General features: G+C 40.1%; 1 long non-coding RNA gene across 9 annotated transcripts in view; it reads right to left on the bottom strand.

Annotated features, from left to right (window-relative positions):
- LOC145540675 (uncharacterized) overlaps positions 1–24,228 on the bottom strand; it is a 217,778-nt gene that overhangs the window by 56,238 nt on the left and 137,312 nt on the right. For 2 of the 9 annotated variants that reach the window (XR_014078494.1, XR_014078492.1), the window contains one exon: positions 14,809–14,961. The exons of 1 other annotated variant lie outside the window; for it this stretch is intronic. This is a non-coding gene — a long non-coding RNA (uncharacterized LOC145540675). Of the gene's footprint in view, positions 1–2,588; positions 5,418–11,724; positions 12,198–12,977; positions 13,873–14,808; positions 14,962–24,228 lie in introns of those variants that run through there. 6 more of the 9 variants (XR_014078498.1, XR_014078499.1, XR_014078495.1 and 3 more) reach the window with 6 other exon arrangements.

Raw genomic sequence — 24,228 nt, forward strand, 5'->3', positions numbered from 1 at the left:
TGCCAAGAGTCAGACATGAGTTACTGAAGAAAAAAAAAAAACAACAAGGAAGCTCATATAATATTCAAATGCTCCAGGTCTTCCCTCTTCTGAAATCATCAGAGACCAATATCACTGACTTGAGACATGGTTCCACAAATATGGGGGCAGTGACTTCAGTTTTTAGCAATTGTTATCAAAGAAAGGGGATTTGATATTCTTTTGTTCTTTCTGCAATAGTTTAGATGATTTAAAAAAAAAAGAGTACATCGTAAACTGTAAGCACTTTATCTGAGGTTATTGTTAAAATCTTCTGTGCCATTAAAATTTGCTGCTGCTGCTATTGCTGCTGCTGCTAAGTGACTTCAGTCATGTTCGACTCTGTGCGACCCCATAGATGGCAGCCCACCAGGCTCCCCCATCCCTGGGATTTTCCAGGCAAGAATACTGGAGTGGGTTTCCATTCCCCTCTCCAATGCATGAAAGTGAAAAGTGAAAGTGAAGTCGTTCAGTCGTGTCTGACTCCTAGCGACCCCATGGATTGCAGCCTACAAGGCTTCTCTGTCCATGGGATTTTCCAGGCAAGAGTACTGGAGTAGGTTGCCATCATATTTTACATTTTCTTGTTTACAATGAATTTATCGAGTATTCTTCAACAATTTTCTGATAAAATATTGAGTGAAATAAAAATGCCTGGCCACTTCCACTCCTTACAATGTCTTAGTTTTCTTATCTGTAAAAGGGAGATCTTAGGGTCACACTGACCTTATAAAGTTGTTGTGAGGGTTTATCCAGTTTACACATGTAAAGAATTTAGGACAATGTCTGGCATATCGTAAAAGTTCTATAGATGTAGACTGCTGTTGTTACCATCATCATCATCATCATCATCATTGTTATTATTATGTTTACCAGCATGGTAATCATGAAATGGGAGCTGAACACTTGTGACCTGAATATGTACACATCCTGTCTAAGATTAATTTAGCTTAAGACTACTTTAATTAAAAGTTAGATGCCCAAGAGATGTGGAGAAATTGCTATGGTCTGTCTTCAAACTAAAAAGCATGATGACATGCATCACTGCACGTCAAAAGCATCTTGAACTTCAGATCCAGACAGACCCCAATCCTTGTTCAACAGTGAATTTGCTCTGTAACCAGAGACAAATTACTTATAATAGATGCATCTTAGGCAGTCTGCTCAAGCTTGCTTCTATTCTCCAATCACCTGTTTAAAAAGTACCAGTGGCTGTGAAATAGTCAGAGGCTGCTGCTGATTGAATCAAAGATGAGGCTGTCACGGGAGCTGAGGCATCAAAGTACCTTTGTGGGGACTGACAAAGTGACCAAAGAGTAAAAGAGATGAATTCTTTTCCAGGAAATGAAAACCCAAAAGTTAGTCTGGAGAAAAAGTGGGTGAGAGGAACGAGGAAATGAGAGTAAGACAAGCCATGCTAAGTGGAGCAGAAACGGGAAAAGAGAGAGCTCCTTTCTTTTTGCTTCTTCTTTATGATCTTTATTATTACTATATCATGGTAATGTTGCTTTCATATAAAGAAAAAGCAGAATCACAAGATTGAGTTTGTATTTGAATCGTGAAGGGACATCAGAACTTTTAAATAAATATGTAGGGACAATTTTATCTACTTTCCCAGGCTTAATAAAGCCCATTGTATTTCACTATACTGTTTTTTCCCGCCTAAAAGTTTCAACTAGGATTAAAAGATATCACAGCATTTAGTCAACTATATTTTGTATACATTAATCCAAATGAGCAAATGTTCCTAAGTCCTTTTCTGAAATAGCTTTGATATGTGTATAGACCCTTGGCCACGAGATGGATGGTTCTGATTAGTCTGGTCAACTAAATCAAATAGTAATTCAGTCAAGCAATCAACTGGCCTCTTTCTACCCTTGTCTCCTTACCAAATTGGCTTATTTGATTACATTGTTGATCAGCTTTAAATTCAATCTTCTTGTATTTCCTCTTAAATGGAAAACTTAGGCATTACACAGTGTAACATATTTTCCTGATAAAAATTAGGGATATAGCCAGAGATAGATTTGAGATTTTCTAATTTTCGGAGCAGCTGCTTTTCTCCTACAAACTGCATTGTATGCATGTGCACATGTGCACGCACACACACAAACACACATACAATCAAGGTATCTTCATTTTACATGTAGAGAAACTAACTGAAGTTCAGAGAGGTACAGTGAGTCCTCTGATGTCACAGAGCATTAAGACACAGGGTATTCCAAGGGACCAAACCATAAACATAATCTAGATCACTTGTCTTCCTGATCCAGGGAAGATCCCCTGGAGGAGGGCATGGCAACTCAATCCAGCATTCTTGCCTGGAAAATCACATGGACAGAGGAGCCTGCTGGGCTACAGTCCATGGGGTCATAAAGAGTTGGACACAACTGAAGTGACTTAACACAACAACAACCCAAACAGTACATAAGCAGCAGGAGCCTGGTCTAGGGCTTCCAGAAACATAGTTTTTCCAACAGGACTAAACCATCAAAACTTACGGTAAAAAATAACATTTTTTCTAGAGATAGAATCACCCCTGTGCCCTGAGCATAAGAAAGAAAGAGTATAGGGAGGGACAACAAATCTGAATAAGAAAGGCTATGCTTTCCTTTATCATTATTGAAAAAGCAAAAATATAATCCAAGAAACATCATCAATAGATAATAAACTAGATGGACAATTTGCTCGAGAAAAATAAGCTAACACAAGGACACATTCACTTCCTGCTACCTCAAATTAAATTAATGTTTTCTCCAGTGGTTTACACGATGCAGAAAGCTCCTAGGTTTATGTCATTTTTTGCTGCAGGCTTGAGGCTCAGTAAAGAACACAAGAAATATTTTTAAGATGCTAAAGGACATTTTCATGCTGCTCATGGGGTTCTCAAGGCAAAAATACTGAAGTGGTTTGCCATTCTCTTCTCCAGTAGACCACATTTTGTCAGAACTCTGCACCATAACCATCCGTCTTGGGTGGTCCTACACTGCATAGCTCATAGTTTCATTGAGTTAGACAAGGCTGTGGTCCATGTGACCAGATTAGTTAGTTTTCTGTGATTGTGGTTTTCCGTCTGTCTGCCCTCTGATGGAGAAGGATAAGAGGCTTACGGAAGCTTCCTGATGGAAGAGACCAACTGAGGGAGAAACTGGGTCTTGTTCTGATAGGCGGGGCCATGCTCAGTAAATCTTTAATCCAATTTTCTGTTGATGGGTGGAGCTGTGTTCCCTCCCTGCTCTTTACCTGGGGCCAAACTATGGTGGAGGTAAGGAAGATCAGCAGTGGCCACAGGACTGGAAAAGGTCAGTTTTCATTCCAATCGCAAAGAAAGGAAATGTCAAAGAATGCTTGAACTATCGCACAATTGCACTCATCTCACACGCTAGTAAAGTAATGCTCAAAATTCTCCAATCCAGGCTTCAGCAATACGTGAACCATGAACTTCCAGATGTTCAAGCTGGCTTTAGAAAAGGCAGAGGAACCAGAGATCAAATTGCCAACATCCGCTGGATCATCGTAAAAGCAAGAGAGTTCCAGAAAAACATCTATTTCTGCTTTATTGACTATGCCAAAGCCTTTGACTGTGTGGATCACAATAAACTGTGGAAAATTCTGAAAGAGATGGGAATACCAGACCATCTTACCTGCCTCTTGAGGAACCTGTATGCAGGTCAGGAAGCAACAGTTAGAACTAGACATGGAACAACAGACTGGTTCCAAATAGGAAAAGGAGTACGTCAAGGCTGTACATTGTCACCCTGCCTATTTAACTTACACGCAGAGTACATCATGAGAAACACTGGGCTGGAAGAAACACAAGCTGGAATCCCGATTGCCAGGAGAAATATCAATAACTTCAGATATGCAGATGACACCACCCTTATGGCAGAAAGTGAAGAATAAAGAACCTCTGGATAAAAGTGAGAGAGGAGAGTGAAAAAGTTGGCTTAAAGCTCAACATTCAGAAAACTAAGATCATGGCATCTGGTCCCATCACTTCATGGGAAATAGATGGGGAAACAGTGTCAGACTTTATTTTTTTGGGCTCCAAAATCACTGCAGATGGTGACTGCAGCCATGAAATTAAAAGATGCTTACTCCTTGGAAGGAAAGTTCTGACCAACCTAGATAGCATATTGAAAAGCAGAGACGTTACTTTGCCAACAAAGGTCCGTCTAGTCAAGGCTATGGTTTTTCCAGTGGTCATGTATGGATGTGAGAGTTGGACGGTGAAGAAAGCTGAGAGCCGAAGGATTGATGCTTTTGAACTGTGGTGTTGGAGAAGACTCTTGCGAGTCCCTTGGACTGCAAGGAGATCCAACCAGTTCATCCTAAAGGAGATCAGTCCTGGGTGTTCATTGGAAGGACTGATGTTGAAGCTGAAACTCCAATACTTTGGCCACCTCATGCAAAGAGTTGACACATTGGAAAAGACCCTAATGCTGGGAAGGTTTGGAGGCAGGAGGAGAAGGGGACAACACAGGATGAGATGGTTGGATGGCATCACTGACTCGATGGACATGGGTTTGGGTAGACTCAGGGAGCTCGTGATGGACAGGAAGGCCTGGCGTGCTGCGATTCTTGGGGTCCCAAAGAGTCAGACACGACTGAGAAACTGAACTGAACTGAATTAAATGAAGATAATGGTGACCTCCCTCAAAAGATCCCATGCATGTACTGCTACACTCAGTGTCCCCAACCCTGCAGCAGGCCACCACCAACCCACGCCTCCACTGGAGACTCCTGGACACTCACAGGCAAGCCTGGGTCAGTCTCTTGTGGGGTCACTGCTCCTTTCTCCTGGGTCCTGGTACACAAGGTTCTGTTTGTGCTCTCCTAGAGGGTACTATTTCTCAGTCCTGTGTAAGTTCCGGCAGCTCTATGGTGGAGTTAATGACGGTCTCCTCCAAGAGGGCTTATGCTATACCCAAGTCTGCTGCATCCAGAGCACCTGTCCCTGTGGCAGACCACTGTAGACCCGTACCTCCACAGGAGACACTCAAGCACAGTTCTGTCTCAGTCTCTGTGGGGTCCCTGGGTCCGTGTGCACAAGGTTTGTGTGAGCCCTCTTAGCATCTCTGGCAGGAATGGGGTTTGATTTTAAACGCAAATTCACCCCTCATACAGTCTTGCTGGGGCTTCTCCTTTGCCCTTGGATGTGGGGTATCTCCTCACAGCTGCTCCAGCACCTACCATCTTACTGGGGTTTCTCTGACCTTGAACGTGGGGTATTTCCTCATGGCTGGTCCAACAAAGTGCAGCTGCCACTTCTGACCTTGGACACGCAGTATCTCTTCACGGCTGCTCCTGACCCTGGACGTGGGGTATCTCCACTCAGCTGCTCACCGCTCCAGTGCTGCCACTCACCGCTGCCAGGTCAGTAGGTGCCCAATATGCTACTGGAGACCAGTAGAGAAACATCACCAGAAAGAATGTAGAGATGGAGCCAAAGCAAAAACAACACCCAGTTGTGGATGTGACTGGTGGTGGAAGCAAGGTCCAAACTGTAACGAGCAATATTGCATAGGAACCTGGAATGTTAGGTCCATGAATCAAGGCAAATTGGAAGTGGTCAAACAGGAGATGGCAAGAGTGAACGTCGACATTCTAGGAATCAGCGAACTAAGATGGATTGGCATGAGTGAATTTAACTCAGATGACCATTATATCTACTACTGTGGGCAAGAATCCCTTAGAAGAAATGGAGTAGCCATCATGGTCAACAAAAGATCAAAAATGCAGTACTTGGATGCAATCTCAAAAATGACAGAATGATCTCTGTTCCTTTACAAAGCAAACCATTCAATATCATGGTAATCCAAGCCCATATGCCCTGACCGGTAATGCTGAAGAAGTGGAAATTGATTGGTTCTATGAAGACCTACAAGACCTTTTAGAACTAAAACCCAAAAAAGATGTCCTTTTCATTATAGGGGACTGAAATGCAAAAGTAGCAAGTCAAGAAACACCTGGAGTAACAGGCAAATTTGGCCTTGGAGTACAGAATGAAGCAGGGAAAAGACTAATAGAGTTTTGCCAAGAGAACATGCTGGTCATAGCAAACACCCTCTTCCAACAACACAAGAGAACACTTTACACATGGACATCACCAGATAGTCAACACCGAAATCAGACTGATTATATTCTTTGCAGCCTAAAACGGAGAAGCTCTATACAGTCAGCAAAAAAAAGACCGGGAGCTGACTGTGGCTCAGATCATGAACTCCTTATTGCCAAATTCAGACTTAAATTGAAGAAAGTAGGAAAAACCACTAAACCATTCAGGTAAGACCTAGATCAAATACCTTACGATTACAGAGTGTAAGTGAGAAATAGATTTAAGGGACTAGATCTGATAGACAGATTGCCTGATGAACTATGGATGGAGGTTCATGACATTGTACAGGAGACAGGGAGCAAGACCCTCCCCAAGAAAAAAAAAATGCAAAAAGGCAAAACGGCTGTCTGAGGTGCCCTTACAAATAGCTGTGAATGGAAGAGAAGTGAAAAGTAAAGGAGAAAAGGAAAGATATACCCATTTGAATGCAGAGTTCCAAAGAATAGCAAGGAGAGATAAGAAAGCCTTCCTCAGTGATCAGTGCAAAGAAATAGAGGAAAACAATAGAATGGGAAAGACTAGAGATCTCTTCAAGAAAATTAGAGGTACCAAGGGAACATTTCATGCAAAGATGGGCTCAATAAAGGACAGAAACACTATGGACCTAATAGAAGCAGAAGATATTAAGAAGAGGTGGCAAGAATACACAAAAGAACTGTACAAAAACCAACTTCATGACCCAGATAATCATGATGGTGTGACTGCTCACCTAGAGCCAGACATCCTCGGATGCAAAGTCAAATGGGCCTTAGGAAGCATCACTATGAACAAAGCTAGTGGAGGTGATAGTATTCCAGGTGAGCTATTTCAAATCCTGAAAGATGATTCTGTGAAAGTGCTGCACTCAATATGCCAGCAAATTTGGAAAACTCAGCAGTGGCTACAGGACTGGAAAAGGTCAATTTTCATTCCAATCCCCAAGAAAGGCAATGCCAAAGAATGTTCATACTACCACACAATTGCAGTCATCTCACATGCTAGTAAAGAAATGCTCGAAATTCTCCAAGCCCGTCTTCAACAATACGTGAACCATGAACTTCCAGATGTTCAAGCTGGCTTTAGAAAAGGCAGAAGAAACAGAGATCAAATTGCCAACATCTGCTGGATCATTGAAAAAGCAAGAGAGGTCCCAAAGAAACATCTGTTTGTACTTTATTGACTATGCCAAAGCCTTTGACTGTGTGGATCACAATAAACTGTGGAAAATTCTGAAAGAGATGAGAATACCAGACCACCTGACCTGCCTCCTGAGAAATTTGTATGTAGGTTATGAAATCACAGTTAGAACTCGACGTGGAATAACAGACTGGTTCCAAATAGGAAAAGGAGTACGTCAAGGCTATATATTGTCACCTTGTTTATTTAACTTATATGCAGTGTACATCATGAGAAATGTTGGGCTGGAGGAAGCACAACCTGGAATCAAGATTGCTGGGAGTAATATCAATAACCTCAGATATGCAGATGATACCACCCTTATGGCAGAAAGTGAAGAAGAACTAAAGAGTCTCTTCATGAAAGTGAAAGAGGAGAGTGAAAAAGTTGGCTTAAAACTCAACGTTCAGAAAACTAAGATCATGGCATCTGGTCCCATCACTTCATGGAAAATAGATGGGGAAACAGTGAAAACAGTATTAGACTTTATTTTTCTAGGCTCCAAAATCACTGCGGATGGTGATTGCAGCCATGAAATTAAAAGACGCTTACTCCTTGGAAGGAAAGTTATGATGAAGGTAGACAGGATATTAAAAAGCAGAGATATTACCTTGCCAACAAAGTCTAGTCAAGGCGAAGGTTTTTCCAGTTGTCATGTATGGATGTGAGAGTTGGAGTATAAAGAAAGCTGAGTGCTGAAGAATTGATACTTTTGAACTGTGGTGTTGGAGAAGACTCTTGGGAGTCCCTTGGACAGCACGGAGATCCAACCAGTCCATCATAAAGGAGATCAGTCTTGGGTGTTCATTGGAAGGACTGATGTTGAAGCTGAAATTCCAATATTTTGGCCACCTGATAGGAAGAAATGCTCAAAATTCTCCAAGCCAGGCTTCAGCAACACGTGAACTGTGAATTTCCAGATGTTCAAGCTGGTTTTAGAAAAGGCAGAGGAACCAGAGATCAAATTGCCAATATCCACTGGATCATCAAAAAAGCAAGAGAGTTCCAGAAAAGCATCTATTTCTGCTTTATTGACTATGCCAAAGCCTTTGACTGTGTGGATCACAATAAACTGTGGAAAATTCTGAAAGAGATGGGAATCCCAGTCCCCCTGACCTGCCTCTTGAGAAACCTGTATGCAGGTCAGGAAGCAACAGTTAGAACTGGACATGGAACAACAGACTGGTTCCAAATAGGAAAAGGAGTACGTCAAGGCTGTATATTGTCACCCTGCTTATTTAACTTATATGCAGAGTACATCATGAGAAATGCTGGGCTGGAAGAAACACAAGCTGGAATCAAGATTGCCGGGAGAAATATCAATAACCTCAGATATGCAGATGGCACCACCCTTATGGCAGAAAGTGAGGAAGAACTAAAGAGCCTCTTGATGAAAGTGAAAGGAGAGTGAAAATGTTGGCTTAAAGCTCAACGTTCAGAAAACTAAGATCATGGCATCTGGTCCCATCGCTTCATGGGAAATAGATGGGGAAACAGTGTCAGACTTTATTTTTTTGGGCTCCAGAATCACTGCTGATGGTGATTGCAGCCATGAAATTAAAAGACGCTTACTCCTTGGAAGGAAGGTTATGGCCAACCTAGATAGCGTATTTAAAAGCAGAGACATTACTTTGCCAACAAAAGTCCGTCTAGTCAAGGCTATGGTTTTTCCAGTGGTCATGTATGGATGTGAGAGTTGGACGGTGAAGAAAGCTGAGCGCTGCAGAATTGATCGTTTTGAACTGTGGTGTTGCAGAAGACTCTTGAGAGTCCCTTGGACTGCAAGGAGATCCAATCAATCCATCCTAAAGGAGATCAGTCCTGGGTGTTCATTGGAAGGACTGATGTTGAAGCTGAAACTCCAATACTTTGGCCACCTCATGCGAAGAGTTGACTCATTGGAAAAGATCCTAATGCTGGGTAGGATTGGGGGCAGGAGGAGAAGGGGACGACAGAGGATGAGATGGTTGGATGGCATCACTGACTGGATGGACATGGGTTTGGGTGGACTCCGGGAGTTGGTGATGGACAGAGAGGCCTGGCGTGCTGCAATTCATGGGGTCGCAAAGAGTCAGACATGACTGAGTGACTGAACTGAACTGAACTGATGGGAAGAGCTGACTCATTTGAAAAGACCCTGATGTCGGGAATGTCTGAAGGTTGGAGGAGAAGGGATGTGATGAGGAGACAGAGGACGAGATGGCTGGATGACATAACCAACTCAATGGACATGAGTTTGAGTAAACTCCAGGATTTGGTGATGGACAGGGAGGCCTGGCGTGCTGCATTCCATGGGGTCACAAAGAGACAGACATAACTGAGCAACTGAACTGCACTGAACTGCGAGGATATTTAGGAATAGCATTCTTTTAGCTTCAGAATTCCTTTTCCCTGGTGTTGACTCTAAAAGGTCCCATTTAAAGGTCACATCCTCAAGGAATTCTTTCCTGTTTTCACCATATCCCTATTAAAACCAATCTCTCTACTCCCTAAAAGTGTTGAGTGTTTGTCTTCTGTTATAAGCATATTGTTCTAGCTTATCACTGTGTTACTGAAATGACATGAGATAGGCTGGCTACTAAGCTATATGTCCCAGAAACTTCTTACCATTCTCTACTAAAAAAAGTTTGATAAATAAAGTGAATACAAATATGTCTGTTAAATGTCAAGATGGCTCTAGGAAAATGCTGACAAAGAAGTTTACTCTTGGTATTTCTTCTCAAAGACTTGGTATTTGTGACTTTCTTTTCTTTCCTTGATTAGTGCTCTTCAGCTCTTTTCTCATCCAGAATTATCCTCATGAGATCATCACAAATTAAATCATGCTAAAATGAAAGTGAAAGTTGCTCAGTCTTGTCTGACTCTTTGTGACCCAATGGACTATATACAGCCCATGGAATTCTCCAGGCCGGAATACTGGAGTGAGTAGCTGTTCCCTTCTCCAGGGGATCTTCCCAACCCAGGTATCAAATCCAGGTCTCCCGCATTGCAGGTGGATTCTTTACCAGCTGAGCCACAAGTGAAGCCCAAGAATACTGGAGTGGGTAGCCTAGCCCTTCTCCAGCAGACCTTCCTAACCCAGGAATCAAAACAGGATCTTCCGCATGCAGGCAGATTCTTTACCAACAGAGCTATCAGGGAAGCCAAGGCTCAACACTAAAAAACTAAGATCTTGGCATCTGGTTCCATCACTTCACAGCATGTGTGCACACTCAGTTGCTCAATCGTGTCCGACTCTGTGACCCCACGGACTGTAGCCTGCCAGGCTCCTCTGTCCTTGGGACTTTTCAGGCAAGATTACTGGAGTGGATTGCCATTTCCTTTTCCAGGGGATCTTCCCAACCCACAGATTGAAACCCTGTCTGCTGCATCTCCTGCATTGGCAAGCTGATACTTTACAACTGTGTCACCTGGGAAGCCTTCATGGCATACAGAAGAGGGGAAGTGGAAGCAGTGAGAGATTTTATTTTCATTGGCTCCAAAATGACTATGGACAGTGATTGCAGCCATGAAATTAAAAGACACTTGCTCCTTAGAAGGAAAGTTATGACAAAGCTAGACAGAGTATTAGAAAGCAGTAGACATCACTTTGCTAACAAAGGTCTATATAGTCTAAACTATGGTTTTTCTAGTAGTCATGTATGGATGTGAGAGTTGGACCATAAAGAAGGCTAAGCACCCAAGAACTGATGCTTTTGAACCATGATGCTGGAGAAGACTTTTGGGAGTCCTTTGGACTGCAAGGAGGTCAAACCAGTCAATCCTAAAGAATCCAACCCTTCATTGGAAGGACTGCTGGTGGAGCTAAAGTCCAATACTTTGGCCACTGATGCAAACAGTTGGGAGAAGGCAATGGCAACCCACTGCAGTACTCTTGCCTGGAAAATCCCATGGACGGAGGAGCCTGGTAGGCTGCCATTTATGGGGTCGCACAGGGTCAGACACGACTGAGCGACTTCACTTTCACTTTTCACTTTCATGCATTGGAGAAGGAAATAGCAACCCACTCCAGTGTTCTTGCCTGGAGACTCCCAGGGACCGGGGAGCCTGGTGGGCTGCTGTTTATGGGGTCGCACAGAGTCGGACACGACTGAAGTGACTTAGCAGCAGCAGTGGCAGCAGCAGCCAAGAGTTGACTCATTGGAAAAGACCCTGATGCTGGGAAAGATTGAAGGCAAAAAGAGAAAGGGGCGGCAGAAGATGAGATGGTTAGATCGCATCACCAACTCAATGGATATGAATGTGAGCAAACTCCAGGACATAGTGGAGGACAGAGGAGCCTGGTGTGCTGTAGTCCATGAGGTTGTAAAGAGTTGGACATGACTTAGTGACTGAACAACAACAAAAATGACATAAAAAACTAGACTCCCAAGGAGTTTCACTTTAACCTAGAAAAGGTATTACTATGGAGAATTATGGAAAATTATGATGTCACTGAGCTATCAAGATGACTTTATTTGGAGAAATAGACCAAGAAAGCAATATTTCTTACATAGCTCTCTGCCTGTGCATTTTTAAACATGTGTTACCTTGTAGGAGTTGGAGGCATAGCTAGTTATGATTAGAACTGGGCTCACCGGAATCCTGGGATTTGGACAAGTCTTAGTTCTATCAATCCAGGAGCTCTGGATCACATAAAATGAGTCTCAGATTCCTCACCTATAAAAGGAACTCTGAAGTATTTCCAAAGCTTTTTATCTACTATTTCTAGGCTATCAGTTGAAGATAAATTTTAGAACTTACTTTGGGATGTAGGGCTAGAGTTGAATACCAGTTGGGTATAATGCCATCAAACAGCTAAGTAGGAACTAAGTAGGGCATGTTAAAGATCATTCTGACACTTTGTAAAGTTTTTTTTTTTTTTTCCACATTAATGCAAAGCCAGGATTCGGGGTAAGAAGGGAATCTAAAAATATTAGCCATTTGTGTATCAGAAATGGGATAAGTAGGCAAAATATATGGGAATAGGACATTATAAGGAAGGAAGGGAGAGAGAGGAGAAAGAAAAGAAAAAAGAAAAGAAAAAAAAAAAGAGAGAAAATAGTTAGAAGCTAACCTGAGCACATTAAACACCACATCATTAACTGTTGGAAAAACAGACCTATCCCACAAAACCCAAGTACATAGTAACCGACATAAATATTTTCTGCAAAGATCCAGTCCATCCTGGGTTTATGTCTGATTGATGACAGCTACATCTTGGGCCCAGAGGACAACTTTTATTCACATCATTCATCTGGGTTAGTTTTAAATGTCTAAATATAAGCCAATCTTTAAAGTCCATCTTCTTAGCTAGGTAACGTCCACATTGAACTCAGCCAATACGGTGTCAATGGAAAGACAACTACCTTCTTCTCAAATTTTCTGTTAAGGTGGATCACAATTAGAACCTTCTACTGACTTGGTTTCTCACTGTTTCTCTTCTCTTTGTATTCCACAAGATAAGATTATACAAAGACCAGATATATTTGTCAGCTATTTATCATTCAGTCTTATTTGCAGTAATCAAACATATTTAATGTTAATTGGATATTTTCCACTGTTGGTACTTGGAACTTATGTACAGAGCACTGGAATTTATTGGGCACATACACTTTAATTTTCATTCTCACAGTGATCAAATCAAAACATTTTTCTCTCTCCCACCCCACACCTCCTGCCACCACATCACACAGAAGAAAAAATATGAATCTTAGGAAATTTGACTAGTTTATTCAAAATCTAAAGCCAATAAATGACAGAGGTAAATATTGACACATGTATCTGTTAATAGAGTCAAAAAATGCATGCTCATTGCTATTATGCCGTCAGAGATGTTTTGAGACTAAATGGGACACAATTACTTGATGAAAAACTGTAGCAAGTATTTTCTGGAAAATTCTTTGTCACATATTTACAGAGATCCCGATAGCTCAGTTGGTAAAGAATCCTCCTGCAAAACAGGAGACCCTGTTCAATTCCTGGGTCAGGAAGATCCCCTGGGGAAGGGAAAGGCTACCCACTCCAGTCTTCCGACCTGGAGAATTTCATGGACTGTATATAGTACATGGGTCGCAAGAGTCAGACATGAGCAACTTTCACTTTCACATAGAAATATTTGGTAATAAAAACTTGCCACAAGAGAGCCTTTCATCAAAATTATTAACTATTCATATTTAAAATACTTTACTGTTTTCAGAACACTTGAAAATACTTTCTCATTTAATTCTTGTGACAATTATTTAAGCAATCCAGTTAGGATAAGCTAGGCTTTAATGCAGTGACAAATATACCCTTAACTCTAAATGGCTTTACACAACAAAAGTTTGCCTCTTACTCATGCCAAGTTTGATGGCAAACAGGCAGCTATTCTAGACAGCTTTTTATGTGGCAATGCAGGGAGCCAGGGTCCTTCTACTCTGTGATTCTGGCATCAACACGTTTTACTTGATCGCTGCATCCGGAGAAGAGAGAGTGTGGAGATCTCATCCTTGCTTCTCTAAAAGGCTCCCATTGAAAGTCATGCTTGTCACGGTCCGTTGGCCAAGACTGGTCACATGACCTCAGCCTAATGGCAAGGGACTCTGGGAAGTCTTCCCATACTCCCCAGAGGATAAGAAAACCAGACATAGTAAGGGTCATTAATTTCTACTATAGTGGTCTTGTATTCTTTTCTTTACTTTGCATAACTCGACACTTACACTTGAAAAGTCTGGATTGCTCAGTACCAGAAGGATTCCAGTGTTATTTATGACCATTCACGAGCAAATATAGGCATCATAGTTATTTACTGTTTTCCATAGATCACCTGAGTTAGACATTCATAAATCTCACTTTCTTTGTCCTCTCTTTTTCTCCCTCCCCTCTTTTTCCCTCTCAGGGTCCCCAAACATCTTATCACCACCATCTGCTTTCAAGCTCCTAGTCATGTTTAGCCTGGATCCTCACTTCTTTAGATTAGTTCACCAGGAGTGTAAATGAAACTTTCTACTCTATATTAATAACCTCTGATAGCATGACACTGCTGTGTCATTACCTTTAAAAAAAATATTATGGTTGTAGAGACAATGAGAAATACATAACACCATCAGAGAAAGAGTATTTTCTTCCCACATACAAAAAGGAACAAAGATTCAGTGATTTTAAGGAATCTAAGGTCATCGAACTGTTCAGTGGTACTGGTGTGGGGATGGTGTGTTTTTGAGCAGAAAGGGTGGTCAAGAGGGCATTGACCTTTTGATTAAGTCTTCTTCAGCAATTCTATGGTTGTTTCATATTATAAAAAAAAGAAATATAGTTCATCATTGTACTACTCAAAAGTATTTTTTGGTGGAAAATAAAAAGGACAGCTTCCATCATTGTACAAAAATTTCCTTTCCTTGAAGTTCCTGCCATTCACATATACTAATCTCTCCCTGTGAAGCAGTATCACTGATGTACTTTTTTTAAACAAATATTTTTGCACAATTACCGTATGCAGTATTTTAGGTGTTAAAAAAACAGTGCCCACTAAAATCGCTATTCTTCCATTTTCTCACCTCAAATTCTGTCTATAACATCTCCAATTCAGCTCTTCCTACCCTTCTGTATCTTAATTCGCTTATGAAGAAGCACTGCTGATGGTGGACGTGTATCATTCTGTGATCTTCTCCCTTATCATCCACAGTTAGGACACTGTTATTTTCCCTTCTCTGCAAAGGAATCCAGGAATTCCCCGAATTAATACAAGAGTAAGCACAATTAGACTTATTTAAACACAATTTAGACTTAGGAGAGACATATTTTTCTCATGAGATAGTGGAAAACTTTACATCATATTTAAACTTAATCCAACTGCAGACAGATTTCCAAAGTTGAGAACTGAAATGTCAAAGACAGGAAAAAAAGTGTTATCCTCATAGCTACTGTGCTTGGGGCTGAAGATGACTCATGAAAGATGAGTGTGTGTATGTGTGTGTGTTACCCTCAGATCACTGACAAATTACTAAAACTAGAAACCTGGAAATTACAGAATGCTTGAACAACCAGAAAACAAGGGCTAATTGAAGATTTGAGTTCTCTTGGGTGACTTTGAAATATTCTCGAAATGTGTACAAAATTAAAAGTAAACTACATCACAGGAATCTCAGCTTGGTGCTCTGTGATGACTAGAGAGATAGGATGGGGGAGAGCTTAAGAGGGAGGGCATATATGTATTCATTTTAATAATAATGTAAACATTTAAAATTATGCTCCAATTTTAAAAACAAAGAAAAACGCAAACTACAAACATAAGGATTCTTTTTTATTTAAATCTGATGAACACTTACATAGCATTTTTTGAAGCTTTCTGGTTTCCACTTTGCCATCATTAAAATAATCACAAACAGGCTAGAAAACTTCTGGAAAATGAGTTTCAGATTTCAAAATATGAAATTTGCTAGTAAGTAAAGTTCAAATTTTTCTCCTTGAGTCAATAGATCTAGAAGTTTGTCTATTGGTAAATAGCATACACTTATATCATTTTTAAATCAGTAAAGAAATAGCTATTGAATTAAGACATTAGAGAAATTTGTTTTAAGATACATTCACTGCTTCACATCTTTTTCTTGTTGAGTTGATTTCTCTTTCCTCCTTTTCCTGGCTACTCACTTTTGCTTTCTCTGTGAGCTTACTAAGCATCTTCTATGAGAGTCCCTTGGACTGCAAGGAGATCCAACCAGTCCATCCTAAAGGAAATCAGTCCCAAATATTCACTGGAAGGACTGATGCTGAAGCTGAAACTCTAATACTTTGGCCACCTGATGTGAAGAAATGACTCATTTGAAAAAACCTTGATTCTGGGAAAGATTGAAGGTGGGAGGAGAAGGGGACGATAGAAGATGAGATGGTTGGATGGCATAACCAACTCAATGGACATGAGTTTGAGTACACTCCAGGAGTTGGTGATGGACAGGGAAGCCTGGCATGCTGTAGTCCATGGGGTTGCAAAGAGTTGGACACGACTGAGCGACTGAACTGAACTGAACTGAATGTGCCAGGCATTGAAAGAGATAGTCGATCAGTCATGTCTGACTCTTTGTGACCCATGGATTGTAGCCTGCTAGGTTCCACTGTCCATGGAATTCTCTGGGCAATAATACTGGAGTGGGTAGCCATTTCCTTCTCCAGGGATCTTCCTCACTCACAGATGGAGTCTCTGCACTGTATGCAGGACTCCTGCACTGTATGCAGATTCTTTATCATCTGAGCCACCAAGGATTGCTGTGCCCTAAAATTAAATTTTTCAAGTAGCTCATGATTTTACTAGAGAACAGGGTATGAAGCTATAGGGCCAGTGCTGTTAAGTGTAATGTGAGGGTCATGCTGACTGGAGAGAGGACAGCTTGTGTAACTCTGATTAGGAACCTGGGGGACTATTTCACAGGAGATGTGCAGCTCATGCCGTGTGTTGCAGGAGGCTGTTCAGCAGACAGAGCATGAAGGCACTGCAGTCAACTGAAATTGCTCATACAAGTCTATAGATGCAGGAGAGAACGTTATGGCCAGAATGAAGGGGAGATCCAGTGAGTTGGGGGTGGGAGATGAGGCCACAGAGAGAAGAGTCATGAAGAGCATGGCAGGCTGTATAAAGAAGGCATTACTTGTGACTCTGTGTATTTTGGCCTCTCTGTCTTCCAACCTGTGCAACTGAAGCAATACAAATTGGATATGTTCCCTGATCGACAAAATTAATGCGGCGTGTCTACGTAACTCACAAATGGTACACTACTTGGGTGATGAGATTTGTGGCTTCCCCAGGGAGTGTCCACGAGTTCATCAAGTAAAATGATGTACTGAGCTCTATTGAGAACTTCCTATATACTCAGCATAGAATCAGAGGTGGTGGAAGAGAACTAAGAAATGTCAAGTATGTTTTATTCAAAGCAACACATGTATTGATCACCAAGAATATGCAAACTGTTGTGCTAGGAACAGAGGGTACAAAGATAAGTAAGATGTTATTGCTACCTTCAGGACTCTCAGAACCCAAGGCACAAATTAGAGGGGATGGAATATCTCCAATTATTTCAATTACTTACTCCCTTTGTTGAATTTCTATTGTGTGATACTCACTGTGTTTAAAGTACAAACAACACACTTGTATACCTGCATCATTTACTGAAAAACCACCTCTCTTCAAGCAACTCATGGCATGCAGCCTAAATAGTGTACATAAATGATGATAATACAAGGAGAACTATAGACAAAGGGATTTTTCAGGGTTATTTGAATGGAGAGAAGGCATCCTCTATAAAGCCAGATATTTTACAAGCACAGCCCCATAATAATCACAAAGATTCACCGAAATAGACATCCTTAGCTCTATTTTATGACCAAGGAAACAGCTCGCAAAAGTTAAAGTAACCTGCCTAAAGATAACTATTGTTGCAGGTAAGGGCTTGAACTTAAATATTTCTAATTACATAGTCATGTTTTCTCCATTCTTTCTGGGCTATGTGGAATTAACAAGAGTTTAGAAAAAGTAATGGTATTCAAGAAAACCTGAATCAGACATTCTCATAAAGAGGCAACTTTATGTTAGAGACATGGTTCTTCTAGTGGAAGCTGATCTTTCTGTCTTATTGTACAAATAGGTCAGATTTGAATGAAAAACAGAGCAGTGGAAACTTTCAGATGGTTTTGTGCGCAGGCATGGCATATAATGCATGTGTATCCTTTCAGGCTTGTTTGAAATCATCTGCTGCTATTCCTATGGCATGAACCCATTTGCAATCACTCCTACTTGTTTTTTGAACTTTTATAATGACATTGAATAAATTAATATTAGCCCATGCCCATTGGTCCTTGCCAGGGACTATAGTAACAGAAATCTTTGGTATTATATTAATAAGTACAGTTTTGGTTGAGAAGACTTATCCTAGTCTCTGGAATTAAAGATGTTACAATCTGGAAATTTCCTGGTGGTCTAGTGGTTTGGACTCTGCACTTTCACTGCTGGGGCCTGGGTTCTACCCCTTGTTTGGGGCCATAAGATCCCACAAACTGCAGAGTGGCCACAAAACAATATGAAAGCTTAGGATGTGACAGGACAGAGTGTAAATGACTTTAGTTTGAAGGCCTGTCATTTGGAATGTGGACAGAGCCATGAGAGGCCTTAGCAAAAAAATGAACTTGGGATTGTAAATTATGTCTGAGCTGACATTTCCCTCTTGGGAACTCCTGTAATGGGGCCCAGCTGCCCAACGCGATGCACCATTAAGTTGTAAAAGAAAACAACATTTTTTCAAACTGATATTGTGAGTTAAGATTCACGGCTGAATGCCATTTGTTTTTGTACTTTGAAACAATTCAAACCAGATTATTTTATACCAAAGCCATGGAAAAACAATTCCCACTGCCAACCCCCATCCTTCTTTCCTACTGACAGATCTGCTCTTTAGTTCTCAACATACAGGTTGGAAGTGGAAACTGTTGACCAAATTTTTCTAACTGAGGTTCCATGATGAAAAGCTTTCATAACGGAGGCTAAAGTGCTAAGAATGCTTTTAATCAGTGTGTAGGATTCTAATGAAGCCCAGGATTGCCTCCTCTGGAAGAAACTCAGGTGCAAGACAATATTCCTCTAATGGTTATGTCTGAGTATAGGCTAAAGATCCCTCAAAAGAGAAAAAAAATGGAGAATACAAAGAGATTTTTCTGGAAGACAGAAGACTGGGTTTTGCCTTGTTTCTATTATTCTGGGTTTATCGTCCCTTCTATAAAACTAAGGCTATTTGAGGAAGAATTCCTGCACAGCTACTGTCCATAGAGGATACTGAGAGTATACACAAGCATGTTTTGAATTTAAGTGCTATTTTGTAGGTGCTCCATAATTACTGAAGTCAAAGGCTAAAGCAAGCTCTACTCACATCTTTAGAATTCATAAAGTCAGATCTACACAGATATATATAAATGGATCATCCTTATTCTGTCTCAGTGTCCTCATTGTAGAATAAAAAGATAGACCTAGTGGCTTAAGTAGAGATTCTATGGGTTTGAGGACAAAATCTAAACTCCCTAGCTTGGCAATTAACTTCCTTCATGATCTGGCCACTTGACATCCCTCCTGATTTTCTTCTTTGAGCCCTCTGCATAGTCCCATGCCATCAGAAATATATACTATTGTATGTTTTGTGTCTTCTGATAAGTTACTGTCTCTGCCTAATATTTCCTTACTTCCATCATAAAGCTAGAGTACCAAACAGAATATTCCATGCGTACGTGCGTGTTTCGGTCATGTCCGACTTTTTGTGACCCCCATGGACTGCAGCCTGCCAGACTTCTGTCCATGGAATTTTCCAGGCAAGAATACTGGAGTGTGCTGCCATTTCTTCCTCAAGAGGAAGATCTTCCTGACCTAGGGAGTCAACCTGTGTTTCTTGAGTCTTTTGCATTGGCAGGAGGATTACTGTTGAGCCACCTGGGGAGCCCTTTGACACTGGCATTTTCTTGAGTGAATTCCATGGGATACTGCTCTCAAAAAATGTTTCTCTGATGTGTTGAGCATGTGTTTTAGGAAGAAGGGAAGGGGCTAAGTCTCAATGATTAAGACATTAGGAAAAATGCTGTTTATTTTACCAATCGCTTGAAAAAACCACAAGAAGTATAATCAAGATTCTGAGAATTCTTGAAAAAGAGAAACGAATTTAAGCCAGCATTTTCCAAACGCACATGATGACAAATATCTTTCTGTATAAGAGCTACAAATATCCTTCTGTTCACAGTGAGAAACAAGTTAATGCACACAGCTAATACACACAATTAATACACACAAGTTAATATATCACAGCTTATAGATTTTCAAGGAATTATGATACAGGCTATTCTTATCAATAAATTTTAATTATTTTTAAAAATTCAGGATAATTGTAGTTGTAACATAAAATGGCAGGAAATAGAGACATCACAAATCTTTTATATAGTTTCTCCCAATTATAATATCTTGCAAAACTACAGGAAAATATTACAACCAAGAAATTGACATGAGTACAGTAAAGAGACAAATCCACTACTCTCTCTTTCACCCTTGGTAACCACTAGTCTGTTTTTTATTTCTAAAATTTTGTCATTTTAAAAGTTATATAAATGGACTAACATGTTATACAGCCCTTTAAGATTGACTTTTGTCATTTGGGTCACTTGGCATAATTCAACTGTATTTAGATTGTCAAATGCATCAATAATTTGTTCCTTTTTATTTCTGAGTAGTATCCCATGATACAAATATATCATATTTTGTTTAACCATTCACCTATTGAAGGGCATCTGGGTTGTTTCTGGTTTTAGACAATTATGAATCAGTTCAGTTCAGTTGCTCAGTCATGTCCAACTCTTTGGGACCTCATGGACTACAGCATGCCAGGCCTCCCTGTTGATCACCAACTCCCGAGTTTACTCAAACTCATGTCCATTGACTCGGTGATGCCATCCAACCATCTCATCTTCTGTCGTCCCCTTCTCCTCCTGCCAATATTCCCCAGCATCAAGGTCTTTTCAAATGAGTTAGTTCTTCAGATCAGGTGGCTAAAGTATTGGAGTTTCAGCTTCAGCATTAGTCCTTCCAATGAATATTCAGTACTGATTTCCTTTAGGATTGACTGGTTGGATCTCCTTGCAGTCCAAGGGACTCTCAAGAGTCTTCTCCAACACCACAATTCAAAAGCATCAATTCTTCAGCACTCAGCTTTCTTTGTAGTCCAACTCTCACATCCATACATGACTACTAGAAAAACCATAGCTTTGGCTAGACGGACCTTTGTTGGCAAAGTAATGTCTCTGCTTTTTAATATACTGTCTAGGTTGAACTTTCCTTTGAAGGAGTAAGCATCTTTTAATTTCATGGCTGCAATCACCATCTGCAGTGATTTTGGAGCCTCCCCAAAATAAAGTCTGACACTGTTTCCCCATCTATTTGCCATGAAGTGATGGGACCAGATGCCATGATCTCAGTTTTCTGAATGTTGAGTTTTAAGCCAACTTTTTCACTCTCTTCTTTCACTTTCATCAAGAGGCTCTTTAGTTCTTCTTCACTTTCTGCCATAAGGTGATGTCTTCTGCATATCTGAGGTTATTGACATTTCTCCTGGCAATCTTGATTCCATTTTCTTCTTCTTCCAGCCCAGCATTTCTCATGATGTACTGTGCATATAAGTTAAATAAGCAGGGTGACAAATTGCTATAAACATTAGTATACAGATTTTTGTGTGAATATACATTTTCAAGTCTCTGGGTTAAATGCCCAATAGTGCAAAGGCTGGGTCATATGGTAGCTGAATGATTAATTTTTAAGGAAACGGCCCAACTTTTTTCCAGAGTTGTTCACAAGCTTTTCGATGCTTTAAGTTCCTTTAGTGATAAGTCTTATTTCATTTCTGATATAGGTATTCTAATTTGCATCATCACTCCTTTCTCCTTTGTCAACTTCACTAGAAATTTGTCAGTAATATTGATCTTTTCAAAAAACCATCTTTCTGTTTACTTGTTTTCTGTGCTATTTTTCTTTTAAAGTTCATTGGTTTCTGCTCTCATCTTATTCATTGCTTTAGGTTTACTTTGACTCTTCATCTCTTATATATTGTATAAATTTAATGCTATACATTTCCTTCTTTAGCTGTATCTTACAAATTATTTTATATTGTATTATTTTCATTAAGTCATTTTTTTTTTAAATATCCTTGAACTTCCATTTGAACCCTGGACTATTTAGATGTGTATTGTTGCTCATTTTTCAGATGTTCTTACTTTTCTGTTTTTGATTTCTAGTTTGATTACTTTGTGGTCAGAGAATACTGGATGATTTCAAGTATTTAAAATTTGTTGGGGTTTGTTTTTTGCCCCAAGAAAGTGCTTATCTCAATATATGGTCCATGGGCACTTAAAAAGAATGTGTATTCTGTGGTTGTTGGTTGGAGTAATCTTCAAAATGTTGTTTAGATGTTATTGTTTGATGATGCTGTAAATTCTTCTAAATGCTTTCTGATTTTCTGTCTAGTTGTTCTAGCACGTAATGAGAAAGAAAGGAATGTTGCAGTCCTCACACAAACTCATAGCTTTGTCTCGTTTCCTTTTAGCGCCCTCCGTTTCTGCTCCACGTATTTTGCAGCTCTGTTGTTAGGCACACGCACATTTTGGATTTCTACCTCTTCTTGTTGGATCGACTCCTTTTTAACTGTATGAGATCCCTCTCTATCTCGGATGATTTTCTTCTCCCTGAAGTCTGCTTTATTTTACGTTAACATAGTCACTCCTGCTCTGGAGGAGGGCATGGCAACTCACTCCAGTATTCTTGCCTGGAGAATCCCGTGGACAGAGAAGCCTGGTGGGCTACAGTCCATAGGGTGGCAAAGAGTTGGACATGACTGAAAAAACTTAGCATGCACGTACAGTCACTCCTGTATTCCTTTGATTAATATTTGCATAGTATATTTTTTTTATCCTTTTACTTTCAAATGGTATATATCACACTTAGGTAAGTTTCTTATAGACTAAATTAACTGGGTAATATTTTTAAAGATTCTCTGCCAATCTCTGTTTTTTAATTGGTGTACTTAGATTGTTTACATTTATTATAATTTTTTCTATTTCAGGGTTTAACTACGCTACTTTATTTTTCTTTTCTGTTTTAACTCTATTTTTCTTGCCTTCTGGTACCACCTCAATCTTGGGTGATGGAGTGTTTTGTTTCAGCATTGTGAGGATGGAAGTCTGGGCCTCTCCTTGCTTCGCATTTGCTGGTGTGGATATGGGTGGACCACAGTTTTTCTGTGGTATTTAACTTTAGTACACTGCTTATTGCTTAACATCTTTGTACCCTGTTAGTCTGTTCCTTTTCTAGTCCACCGATTAAGAGAACATGCTTTGTTGGTGTTTTCTGCCTGTGTCCTTTGGTATTTCGAGGTTGTTGGCTTCTTTATCTCCCAGTTTTGGATATATGAAGCAAAAAGAAAACTTAGGGAGTGCCTTATTCTATTGTTCCTTGAGTCTTCAATTTCCGGCTTGTCTGCCTTCTTTTATTCAACTTTCAAAGTCTTCTTATGTGTGTCTAACATTTAATGTCTAGATTTTTTAGTTGTATGTTCTTGGAAAAAATTAGGTCCACTCCATTTTCCTGGAGATGGAAGTCCATTCTTAATAATTTTAAAGCATAATGTTTAATGTTTATTACCTCCAAACACAATATAATAAACTGTTTTTAGACTTTACTTTTAGAGCTGTATCAGGCAATGTGATACTCTTTGTACATTATTTTGTTCCTAATAAACAATGGGCAAGATATCATTACCTCAATATATTAACAACAGGTGAGGATTGAGGTTCAGAGAATCTAAGCAAAATGCAAAGTCAGGAGTTAAACATGATCCCCTGCACAAATTCTTCCTACTTTGATTCAGTTTTAGTTTTATTGTTAATTCTGTTGTCTAAAGGACTGTTGGTCTACTTTCGGAGTATTCTGGAATTCCTGATGACTGCAAGAGAAATTCTAAGTGGATAATAAAAATGGTAAGAGATCCAAGAGTCAGACATATGAAAGGTAACTGAAGGAAAAAAAGATACTGGAGAGAGAAGACTGTGTCTTTACATATTTGAACAGCTCTCAGATGGATGACACACTTAAAGTATTGTGAGGGTCTCAAGGGGACATGACCAGGACTAATGATTAAATGTTACAAGATACAGAGTTCAACTTCTTTATAGGGAAGAGCAGTTACAGATGTCTGAAATGAAGATAAATTGTCCCTGGTGGTAATGAAGCCCCCTCCCTGAGTGCTTTCAAGCAGGACCTGGATTAATGTCCTGTTGGCTGAAAAGTATGCAGAGTTTTGGCAGATATGACCCCAAAGCCCTCTCTGATTCTTATGGTCTTTAATTCAGGCTCTGCCATGGAAGAGCTACAGGACTATTGGACATATTACTTCTTTATCAGCTTAATTTTTCTC

The sequence above is a fragment of the Giraffa tippelskirchi genome, chromosome 1 (assembly GCF_054371585.1).
Source record: "Giraffa tippelskirchi isolate mGirTip1 chromosome 1, T2T-mGirTip1v1.2.pri, whole genome shotgun sequence".
Classification (NCBI taxonomy): Eukaryota; Metazoa; Chordata; class Mammalia; order Artiodactyla; family Giraffidae; genus Giraffa; species Giraffa tippelskirchi.